This window comes from Lotus japonicus, chromosome 1 (assembly GCF_012489685.1).
Source record: "Lotus japonicus ecotype B-129 chromosome 1, LjGifu_v1.2".
In the NCBI taxonomy this organism is placed as follows: Eukaryota; Viridiplantae; Streptophyta; class Magnoliopsida; order Fabales; family Fabaceae; genus Lotus; species Lotus japonicus.
Window position 1 is genome coordinate 130,696,483 of NC_080041.1, and position 12,336 is coordinate 130,708,818.

Sequence of the window (12,336 nt, forward strand, 5' to 3'; positions counted from 1 at the left end):
GATTGAAAACCTATTCCGAATCACATCTACAAAATGTATAAGCCAAAAAATATATCAAAGGGGAAGAAAAACAACAGTAGTACTGTGAATCCAAACCCCACAGAACCACAACCCACCCTCAACAATACACAATACAAATATTGATTGCAGTAACAAGAACCTCAACAATACACAATAAGCAAGGGATAACAGTGAAGCAAATATTGAATGCAGTTACAAGAACCTCAACAATACACAATAAGCAAGGGATAACAGTGAAGCAAATGTTGAATCCAGTAACAACAACCTCAACAATACACAATAAGCAAGGGATCACAGTGAAGCAAATATTGAATCCAGTAACAAGAACCTCAACAATACACAATAAGCAAGGGATCACAGTGAAGCAAATATTGAATCCAGTAACAAGAACCTCAACAATGCACAATAAGCAAGGGATAACAGTGAAGCAAATGTTGAATCCAGTAACAACAACCTCAACAATGCACAATACACTAGGGATAACTTGAATCAGTATAAATTGCACAGTTGTCTTGATCATAAACCTAATTTTGAACCGATTCTATTCTGTAAATTCCAGTGGTTTTTGAAATGTTGAATCACTCGCACATTCAAGTAGAAAATCAAAAGGAGCGAGAGAGGATATACCTCTTATGAGAGCAACAACGTTGAAGCCAGCATTCACCATCTTCAACCTTCTTCTGCTCTGCTCAGCTCAGATGGGAACGAAGGTGCTCAGAGCCTCAGACTCAGAAAATGCGTGAACGAAGAAGAAGAATGGAACGACGCTGTTTATAGAGTTTCTAATTATGAATTTTTTTAAGTAATAAATTAAAAAGCCAGCTCAGCGAAGCTTTCCCGCGTTTTCCCCCTCTTCCCATCGTCCCGTTCCATCGCTTCCCTTAAAAAATGTGAAAGCAAACTCTTATTGTTAACATACTAATATTTGAGGCATAAAAATATTTGCACACTTTGTTTTATCACACTCTTGATGGAGCCATGGAGGATATGGAATTCATAATTTTACTTGTAGATACATATCTTCACATTGATGGAAACCCAATACCTTTTTTTAGAAGTGACTGAATCAATATCATATTGTATGGTATGAATTATGATACATATCTCATATCTATATCTGACATTTTTCCTTTTTTTAATCAAGTTTCATATATTATTCTTATAATTTAAAAAAATTCCAACATTTTTCGCATATCTCATTTATATTATAGATTTCATACTACCACTACAATAAAAAAAAGTGAGTGTCATATATTATGATTTAACTATGACATCAATTACTATAATTATTAATATAGAATGGAACTCCAATTGTATAACTTATGCCCTTTTACAATTCACTTGCAAACTTCACCCAAATACCATGTAAATGACATTGTTTCAGGTTCTATGACTCATATAAATTCAAAAAGGTTCCTCCATACTTTACCTTTGGAGCAACTAATATATATTGAACGATGAAAATATTCATGAACTAAGTTGTGGCCTAGAGGTTGTTTGTCCTTACAATAATTGAGGCGTAGCGGGTTCAACTCCTACTAATCCCTTTTTTTGAAAGTTTCTAATTCTTTTACGACTTAATAGCTCTGAAGGCCCCTGAAATTGTACCCCGTACGAAAATAAGTCCCCAAAAAAAATTTCTGATTCTGGGTCCTTGAATTTTTTTTTTAATTTAAATAGGTCACTGCGCGTGTTTTAAGCCTATGTGTCACAAATTTTACCATGTCATCATGTCCAGGTGGCTTTTTATATATCCTAGTCATTTTTTTAATTCCACAACTTACTAAATACTCAAAAATTAAAAATTAAAAATTCAGAACATTCTTCATCTTCTTCTAACATCTTCATCATCATCTTAACAAAAAAATTCAGAAAAAACCAAAAAATAAAAAACCAATCCCCTCTTCCCATTTCTTAACAGCATCCCCATTTGATGCTTTAATTCTCCTCTCTTCCATTCTCCATTCATCAACCTCTCTCCCTCGAATCCCTCTCCCTTCCTTCCAAAGTAAATCCTTTTCTTTGCTCATTACAACACAAAAGCGGAAAACCAGAGAAAGAGAGGAAGACAAGAACAAGATCTGCAAAGGGGAAGATAAACCCTCCAACCAGAAATCTGCAAGATGGGTGTGGGTTGTGGGAGCACTGCGGAAGCCGCCACCACCAGAGCCTCCTGGACCCCCAAACCCGTCACCGTCGCACACCACCACCGAACCCATACTCAGTTTGGTCGCTCTGCATGTTCTCATTTTTCTTCTTATGTGATGCTGCAGCTTTTTCTTTAAGGAAGAACTGCTTCAACTTCTCATCACTCCACTCGTCCATCATCTCCATCAAGAATGCATCATTCTTCTCAATTTGCTTTGGCTTCAGGTCAAATATGGTGAAAGTGATTTTCTCATCAGCTACCCTTAAAGATATTGTTCCTTTTCCCACATTTATTTTCGCTTGTGAAGTGGCTTGGAACGGTCTTCCCAGAATCAATGGTATTTTAGAGTCCTCGTCCATATCAATTATTACAAAATCCACCGGGAACTCAAACTCTCCTACTCTCACTAGCACATCTTCAACAACTCACCAAGGAGTCACCATGGAGCGGTCTGCTAGTTGAAGCATCATCATTTTTTGCTTCAGCTCTCCAATATTAAGTCGCTCGAACATTGATAGGGGCATTAAGTTGGCGCTTGCCCCTAAATCACATAAAGCTCTTACTTCCTTTGAAGCCCCAAAATTAACAGGCAGAGTGAAACTACCTGGATCCTTTTGTTTAGGTGGAAGTTTCTTTTGCAGAATAGCGCTACACTCCTTAGTAAGCTCAACGATGTCATTCTCTTCACTCAACTTCCTTTTCTTAGAAAGCATCTCCTTCATGAACTTGGCATATTGAGGCATCTTTTCTAAAACTTCAGAGAATGGGAGATTACACGCAACTTTTTAAACATCGAAACAAACTTGGAGAATTGCTTCTCCAACCTTCTCTTTGCTATGTTAGTGGGGGAAGGGGGAAAATGAACTTTTGTAAACTTATTATTTTTTAACTCTACTTTTCTCTCTTCCTTTTCTTTCTCTTTCTGCTCTTTCTTTTCCTCAATGCTCTCTTTTTTCTCTTTTTCATTATTCTCATCCCCTTTTTCTTTTCTCTCGCTCAAAGTTGTTCCACTCTTTAATGTAATAGGAGAACAATTTTCCTTGGGGTTAGGCACAATGTTACTAGGAAACAATGCTTGGAGGTCTTTCAACGAGTTGTTGGGAGATTTGACCGACCTGGTTCTCTAGATTTTTAATTGAAGCCTCTTGGTTCTTGAAATTATTGCGAGACTCATTAATGAAACTCTTGGTGGTTTGAGCCAATTCCCCCACAATGTCTTCCAAACTCTTGTTTCCAGCTCATTCATCTTGTTGAGGTGGTTGCCTTTGCTCTTGATATTGACCCCGCTGGTTGGAACATTGTCTTGAATCTCCTGATTGAGTCGACTTATTTTGCCCCCCCAAGAGGACTTGGGGTGATTCCTCCAACCTGCATTATAAGTATTGGAATATGGATTATTTTGGGGGTTAGTCAGTATTTTTACCTCCTCATTGAATTTTGCGTCATCATTGCCCACATGGCAGTCATCCAAACGCTTCACTGTGGCATCTATTTTCTGAGACAACTTATTTGAGGCTAGAACGACATCATATGTCTCTACTTCTTGAACACTTTTCCTGTTCTGCCTGTCGTTGTTGGAATGCATAGCTCTGGTTGTCAGATTATTAATTATCTCTAAAGCTTCACTAGTGGGCAAAACATCAAAAACTCCACCTAGAGCTGCAGTATCTAATTTGTCCCTGGAATAGTCATTCAATGAGGTATAAAAAATTACTACCTGATCAGTGAGAGAAATATTATGGCTTGGGCATTTCCTTAGAAGCTCATTGAACCGTTCCCATGCCTCATATAAGTTCTCTTGATCCATTTGGAGGAAGGAGTTGATCTGTTGCTTTAACTTCCTCGTGCGGGTTGCTGGAAAAAACTTTGACGTAAATTTCTTGGCTAGGTCATCCCATGATACAATACTGTGTGGAGGTTGAGACCTCAACCAAGATGCAGCAGAATCCCTTAAGGAAAAAGGAAACAACAACAACCTTACTATGACTAGACTGATTCCCTGTTTCTTCAATGGGGTGCACTGCTCTGTGAATGTAGCCATATGAGCATAGGGGTCTTCGAGTATACTCCCTCCAAATTGGTGCTGGCTTACTAGGTGCATGAAGTGAGTTGGAATCTGGAAATTTTCTAGAACATCAGTAGGTGGAACAATACTTCCCTCAAATTCAAAGCTTATGTCAGGGGTAGTTATTTCCCTAATGGATCTCCTGGCATTATGTTCTTCTAACTCTCTGTCTCGCTGAATTCTCCGGGTTTCATAATTTGCATCATATCGCCCTTTAAATTCAGCTCGAATCCTCACCTCAATCTGTTCCGGTGTCTCAGCCACTGTTTTTGCTTTCTCTGTTGAGCTTGATTCTTCCGAGCAGTCTTCTCGATCTCAGGATCAAAAAGAAGGGAATTACAATCAACGGTACCTCGCATACACTAGCAAACCAATATTAGTAACACCAGCACAATAAAAGTAAACAAAAAAATAAAAATAAAGTAAAGTCTTAAAAGTAAGAAATAAGTTCTATTATTTTAGACTAAAGCGCAATCCCCGGCAACAGCGCCAAAAACTTGATAACTCCTAGGAAAGTGTACCTATTCGTTAAGAAGTAATAAATTATTGAACTCAAGGAATGCGGTCCCTAAATCAACTTAACCTATTAAACAACTAAAAAGACTAAGGAAAAAGGTTTGGGGGTGAATAATTGTTGTTGAGACGAACTTAATTAATTGCAAAGTAAAGTGAAAAACAAACACTGGTATTAAAAATAATAAAAAAGGGAAGTACTTGGGGTAGAATTTCATCAATTCAACTTATGTTCTTAATAAACTAATTAACTCATGAATTTTCTAACTTATTTATGGTGCTTGGGTTAACTCCAGGGAAGAAGGCTCAAGCTGCTCTCAATATTCCAGTCCAATTTCACGTCCCCCTTGTTGTTATTTGTTATACTAGTGTTTTTGTACCCGTGCGATGCACGGGGAATATGTCTGCCTTCGAGAGAATTTGAAGGGAAAACCTGAGTCAGAAGGTGTTAAGGTTATCCTTAGAATGTACTCTGTTTTACCCAACCTGATTTCTGATAAAACAGTTTCAACAATTATATATTGAGTAAGATGAGTGACTCTCAACCGGGTTCCATTACACAAACCAGTTGCTTGGTCTATGTTTCGAAGAAGCCTCATCAGAACTCCAACTTTCAATATCAGTCTGTGGTTTGGAATTTCCGAGCACTTAACGTCGTTTAAAAACTTAGAGGTGAACCATTCTGCATCAACCTCAAAATCTTCATCGAATTTACATGGGGTATCATAGCTCAAATACTCTCTCTCTCAACACCAGGAAGCTTTGAGAACATGTAGTTGTTGACTTGCTCAACACTCTCGAGGGTTGCGGTGAGAATTGCTCTTTCTTGGAATTATGAATCATTTTCCAAGTTCGCCACTAAGTTCAAATAAAACAAATTAATCAATTCAAGAAGAGGATCAGGATCTTGTCTAATCAACAAATCTGACGGAATCTCAATTGTGGTTTCAACCTCGTCAATGGTGTTAAATGTTCTGTCGCCCACCTTAATTAAGAATCCAAAGAAAAAAATTGAGGTTCGAGTAAAACTTATTCTAAAATTTATTCTCCGCTTAGTTCTAAAACTGAAAGATTTTTATGTAAAAATTCCATCCCGTGTCAGTTTCTATAATTATTGTCGGTTTGAATGACTGTATGAATGATTTATTTGTGATTTCTTATATCTATGCTTTGTGTTATTGTCTTCATGTTCATGAAGAATGTGAAACGATTTTCTATTAATCTAGATCAAGCTTAGTTTATTTTACTGTGTGAAAATGAACTTGCATAATCACATTCATAAAGAATATTTATCTTTTTTTCATTGTAAACTTTTTAACATAGAGTTCTAGATTGCAAGGTAGTTAAAAGAGAAAACAAATGTGGAAACTAATCAAAAGCCTAAACCATATAGGCTACGTTCATATCCATGATTCATGTTTTCAATTAATATTATCAACATGTTCAAAAAATAAAAATAAAATGAAATACTACCTATCTTGGACGAATTATCAAAGGAAGGTAGAGTCTAAATCTTTGTCGTGCATGATCATGTTGCTTTTGAAAGACAAATATCTGGTATGAGATCTGTCATGGTTGGTGGAAGGGAGAAGTAAAGTTGTGATAGTATGAGAGAATATTTGAGTTGGAAATGTAAGAGTGATATTTTTAGACTGTAAATTTTTTAAAAAACATTTATGGAAATATTAGATTTTGAATTTGGCTATGTTTTTTAGAGTTGAAGATGGACCCATATATGACCGCATTAAAAAATTTGATATTTATTTCTCAAAAACTTTGGTATAACCTAATTCTTAACTTAAAAAGTAAAACAAAAAGCTGCGTGGGAATGGAATTATTAAATTAGTTTAAAAATTCATTTCAAATTAACAAATTTAACTAACATATTTAAAAAAAAATTCCTAAAATGATTGTGCGTGAGTTTAAATTGATGTTTTACTATTTTGTGAGTTCTCTGTTAATTTTAACATGAAATTATTTGTGTTTCAGAAAAAAAAAATGAAATTATTTATAAAGTAAATATTAAAAGAATATAACAAACTTGGTTGATAAATAGTCTTATGAGAATTTCTATCTAATTTGTTTTCCGAGGCTCAAAAAAAAAAAAGAATTTCTATCTAATTTTTTATTGAATATGTACAAATAAAATAAAATTAAGTTAGACAACAATTTAAATATTAATATGATAATGATTTGTTTTAAATTTTTGTGGCTTAGATATGTTGGAGGTCCCTTTAAAATAGGGGTCCTTTGGTTAAGACCCCTACGGATTTTTTTGGGTGGAATAAGCCCCTAATGTGAAAATAATATATAGTGATAAGCCCCTGCCGTGAGGTTCCGTTTAATTTCTAATGATTCTGCAAACGGCGCTGATATGGATTATATTTTGTGAAAATTATTCAATTAAAGAGGGTGTCACGTAACTAAATGAGGGTTGAAAAAAATAAAATTAAAATAAAAACCCAAAGTAAAAAACCCAAGTACGTTTGGGGATTTTACTTGGGTTTTTTACTTTGTGTTTTTATTTTTTCAACCCTAATTTACTTACGTGACATCCTAATAATTTTCAAAAAATATAATCCACTTCGCCGCCATTTGCAGAATCATCAAAAATTAAACGGAACCTCACGGCAGGGACTTATCACTATATATTATTTTCACATTAGGGGCTTATTCCACCCAAAAAATTTTGTAGGAGCCTTAACCAAATGACCCCTATTTTAGAGGGACCTCCAACATATTTAAGCCAATTTTTGTACATATGTGATCATTATTGACCTTTTATACTTTATAAAGTAATAAATTTTCAATAGAAACTTATTCAACCTCCATTTGTTGGTTTTTTTTTTTTTTTAAATCAGAGAGATAAATTACACTTGCTCATAATTGATCCCTGACCTTCCCTTCCTCAATCTATATGTCACCCAACTCTTACCACTTAGCTATCCTATGTGACTTGTTGGTTTTTCTAAATGTGAAGATGAAAGATGAGAGAAAAAGCTAATGAAAGGCTTTTTATTGATAGAATTTTTCTTTTAAAATACAACAGTTGACTAACAAACTAATCTAAAAATATGTTCAGAATCTGTAAAAAATTTAAACTAACAGAAATGTAGCTCTAAACAGATTTAAACATAATCTGATTAACATTCTAACAAATTTCATCAATATTCTATCTTAATAAGGCTTGAGACAATTTAAATTTGAAATTAAATTGGCTACAAATTACAAAACTTGACACTCACTTATCTTGTCTTCCATAGCATGTGTTTGACGCACCATTATCAAACCTCAATATGTAAATTTAGTAGTATATTAGCAAATTAAATTGAAATCATAATACAAAGTTACACTAAATCTAGAAGATAGAAATGAATACAAAATATACTCATAGATTTATGTGAAATATTTTTCTGATATGAAAACGAATTCAGGTGAGATCCTTTTTCTCAATACTGGCCCCGACAATTATCCTCTTGTAAACAAAAAAAAAATACCGGCCCCAACAACAAAAAGCTTAAAACTATCCCTAAATTCATTCATAGAAGAAGAGACATTAGGCAATAGACATACAAATTTGTAAAATGAAAGAACACATTACCGTTGATAAAAGCTGTATTGTTAAAATAAGAATTGGTATCACAAAAAAATAATCATGAATGCAATAAAATACATACTGAAAGGATTCAATAGGAAGAAATAAAAATTACCTAATATCTTCATTATAAATTTATCATAAAAGGAATCGACCTTCAAATAAGCTCTTATCTTCGTCTACCTGTAAAAGAAATGCAGATAAATATTGTTGAAATAACAAACATAACAATGGGAAAAATAAATATGATGTTCATCTCTCAATATTAATTTTTTTATCAACAAACACATCAATACATGAACATTACAAATCAATAATGAAACATAGAATGGGTTAAAACATGCTTTTGCGAACAAAAGACACTAAATTCTACTTCTAGAATTACATGAAAGAATCATTAAAATTGAAGAAAAAGGACTACCAGAGATATGAGGAAATGATATGTCTTTGGGTTATAACAATTCTTAGTCTACAAAGCCACAAAGCATTGTTTTTGACATACCTGGAACAAAGAGGCTGAAGCAAGAAGTAGAAACTCGTTTTTGAGTTTGAAGAACATGCACTCTCAAATCTCAATTGTGATTTCCCTTTGTAACAAAAAAAAAATCTCAATTGTGATGGGGATAAATTTATAATGGAAAATTTAACTGAAGTGAAGGACCATGTTGCTTTTGAAGCATTTCTGATATTAATGTTTCAGGCAAGTTAGAAGCCAACAATGATCCTTCAATTCAAACAGGGCTAATGCTTCTGATATTAACTCCTTTGGTACAGTTATTAACATTGAGCCTGTGTGAATCTGATTAATGCTCCTTCATAAAAAGGTTATGCAGATGTGCAACTCTTGGAACGCTACCTTCACTCCGTGGGAAATTCTAATATGGACTCACATGCATTGTATATAACAAAAAATAGAACACTAACTTACATTGAAGTCTTCAGTCTTAGTGCGACTTTTTCTCATTAGAACAATCCAATGTGCAGAGTTTACTCACTATATATAGTACCAAGGGAAGTTAAATTATTCATTTAGATTATAACTCCACCACCATGATCATAATTGAGATGAGAATATATTATGCATTGAGTATAAGAGAATTATAAACCAAGAGTTGCAGCAACAACAAAGTAGATGGGAAAGAAATAACCACCTGATCATATTAGCATTCAACGACATAAACAAAACTCTACAAATCCTTTAAATTGACTTGGTCTGAAGTTCAAATTAAGTGATACTTGCCTCTGCAATTTCACATCATGTGCAAGTTATGCAGTTAAAATATTTGCTTAAATAGGCACCAGAGAAGGCTATATTCATAGACAATAGTGTGTAAAGAGGATGAACATAATTTCCAATCGCATAACCATAATAAGCAGGGCTGGTCCCGACATTTTGGAGGCCCTGGACAAATAATAAAAATAGACCCCTAATAATATTTTTTTAAAGAACATTATCTATTTAAATTGTAAATATCATCAACAACTTAAAAAATGTGACTAACATAAACAAAACGTCATATCCACTTATCTAGTGAATTAGGTAGAAGATCCCAAGGAAACCTTCACACCTTCAATAGAGAAGTACAGAACTGGTCTTAAATGCAACTACTTTTTTTTTTTGGAAAACTTAAGATTTTTTTTCTGAATAATGTAAAAAAATATATTTATTTAGCAAAAAGGGGTGGGAAAAAAATTATTTAGCAAAATATGCTAGTTTTTGGAGAAAAGGCCACGGGCGCGGTGCCCCAGTCAAAAAACTGTGGCCAGAAGTCTGAAAAGGCAACGTTCCCTCTTATTGTGGTGGAACCCATATCTCATGAAAAGCTACAGTTTTTAAACTGTTGCCTAAAGGTTTTAGGCAACAATTTAGAAACCGTAGCCTTTGGAATTTTTTTTTTATGGGCCCCTCTTTTTGGAGGCCATATTTTTAGAGAAGCTAACATAGTGGCGGATTCCTTTGGAAAAAAATGGACTCTCCTTGCTCATGAATATGAGGATTTATGATGTTCTTCCTTCTTTTTGTATTGTTCCTTATATCTCTAATGCTTGTAATACTCTCTATGTGAGAGTATAGTTTTAGGTTTAGACCCTGTATGTAATATAAAAAAATTAAAATCTTGGCTTCGAGTAGGAATGAGCTTGGGTTGATTCTCGGGTCACCCAACCCAATCCATCCCAAATAAATAAATTAAAAATAATAAATACTAATATTATGTCGTCCACGTTAAAAATAGTAATGATTTCATTACTATCTGTAGCCTAATTTTCTTTTTTAAGATTTTTTTAATTTCTTTGTTGTAGATACATAGTGCTTAGTTCTCGTAGGATAGCTCAAGTGGTAGGAGCTGGGGGGACATATGGGTTGGGTAGGGGTCCAGAAATCGATCTCTGGAGAATGAAATTTATCTTTCCGATGTACCAAAAAGATACATAGTGCTTATTACATTTTATTACAATTCAAGGTCAAAGATACTGTCATGACAACATGGCAAACTAAGTGTATGTTGAGAAAACTCAACAAGTAGCAATTAAAATTTTAAGCAAAACTGATTCTACTTCGATTTAAGGAGGACCATTTGACTTGTTTCCATGAAGATGCATAAATATGAACAACCCCATCTCTTCTTTTATCAACTTGTACCACACCGCAAGTTGCATTTAATTCACCGGTTTTAGTCCTAAGGAAAAATAGCAAAAGTGAAATTTGTGTTTGTTTTGGTAGATGTTTTAGCAAATAATCAGAGCATTGAGCTTTTTAAAAATTGCATCCCTCAAATATGTCAATCTTGAAAATTTTCAGTTATTGTTAAAATATTTAGTGTCCTTCAGGTCAATCCGGTCCTGTCTTATATAGACCCGAGCATTATCGGGTCTAAGGAGGGTTATTGTCCATAAACTGGCCCGGTCCATATTTAAGGCCGGGTGAGGGACAACTATAACTCGTCTCGCGTACACCCCTAAGCAAGATTTTGGGTTCGAGTCTTGTGGATGGAAAAAAACTTTGTTGAGAGAGTTAGCCCCACTATAATATGAATGTTCCCGGCTCGAACAAGATTGATTCCGAATGAGGACACCTATCTTACACACAAAAAAAATCAATGGGTGATAACTTTTTCTGACGTATGTAGAGGCCAAAGAGCCGGTAACTTGAGATCAGCCTAAGATCGAGGTAAAAACTGAGATTGAGAAAGTGTACGGTGGTGGAATACCACTACCAGGACATTAAATCTAGCCACTAATGACGGTGAACAATACTAATATTACATGAAAACTTTTGTTTGTTAACTGTTTCCAAAACAGTTTTCAGTTTTTAAAAAAACTTGTTTGGTAAGACCTGTTTTCAAAAACAGTTTTTGAAAACAGTTCTCATTTTCAGTTTTTAAAACTAAAAAACTAAAACAACTAAAAGATGTTTTCAATTTCAGTTTTTAGTTTTCAGATATTAGTTTTTTAAATGTTTGAAAACATGTCATTCAAACTGTTTTCTTCTTCTGAAAACTGTTTTTAAGAATTGTTTCTGAAAACTGTTTTAAAAACTGAAAACTAGAACTGTCATCAAACATGCCCTTAATCTCGAATCTTTTCATAGATCAACCACTGATCCATGTTAGACTTTCAACTAAGTTGGTGCTCTGTGCCTCCATCTTCACTTTCTTAGCAAACTAGGATTTTTTTTTCAACAAGCCCGACTCTACAAGACATTGATCGACTTCCGTAATAGCACTTTTAGACCCTGGCTAAGGGTAGTTTCATGATTTATACAATGTAACCGGTCTTTGACCAGAGGCCCTTACCTATTGAAGGAAAAAGTGCAAGTCAAGCACTTTGCTTTGCTTTGTCCCCCTCAGCTCACATTTGTAGTTGCTTGTAGTTCACTTTTTTCTGAGATTGACTTGGTCTTAAGTGTACTGCTTGTGTAGCTAATGCGAAACGAACAAGCACAGGATTGAGTTGTGGGATCTTTGGAACATAGTTTTATTAGTTGCGTCCTCA

General features: G+C 34.5%; 1 non-coding gene across 1 annotated transcript; it reads left to right on the forward strand.

The window, feature by feature from the left end:
* The first annotated feature begins 3,903 nt into the window (after positions 1 to 3,903).
* On the forward strand, positions 3,904 to 4,010 carry LOC130734895 (small nucleolar RNA R71). The gene has a single exon (XR_009018231.1). It is a non-coding gene; the product is annotated as a small nucleolar RNA R71 (small nucleolar RNA).
* The last annotated feature ends 8,326 nt before the right edge of the window (positions 4,011 to 12,336 follow it).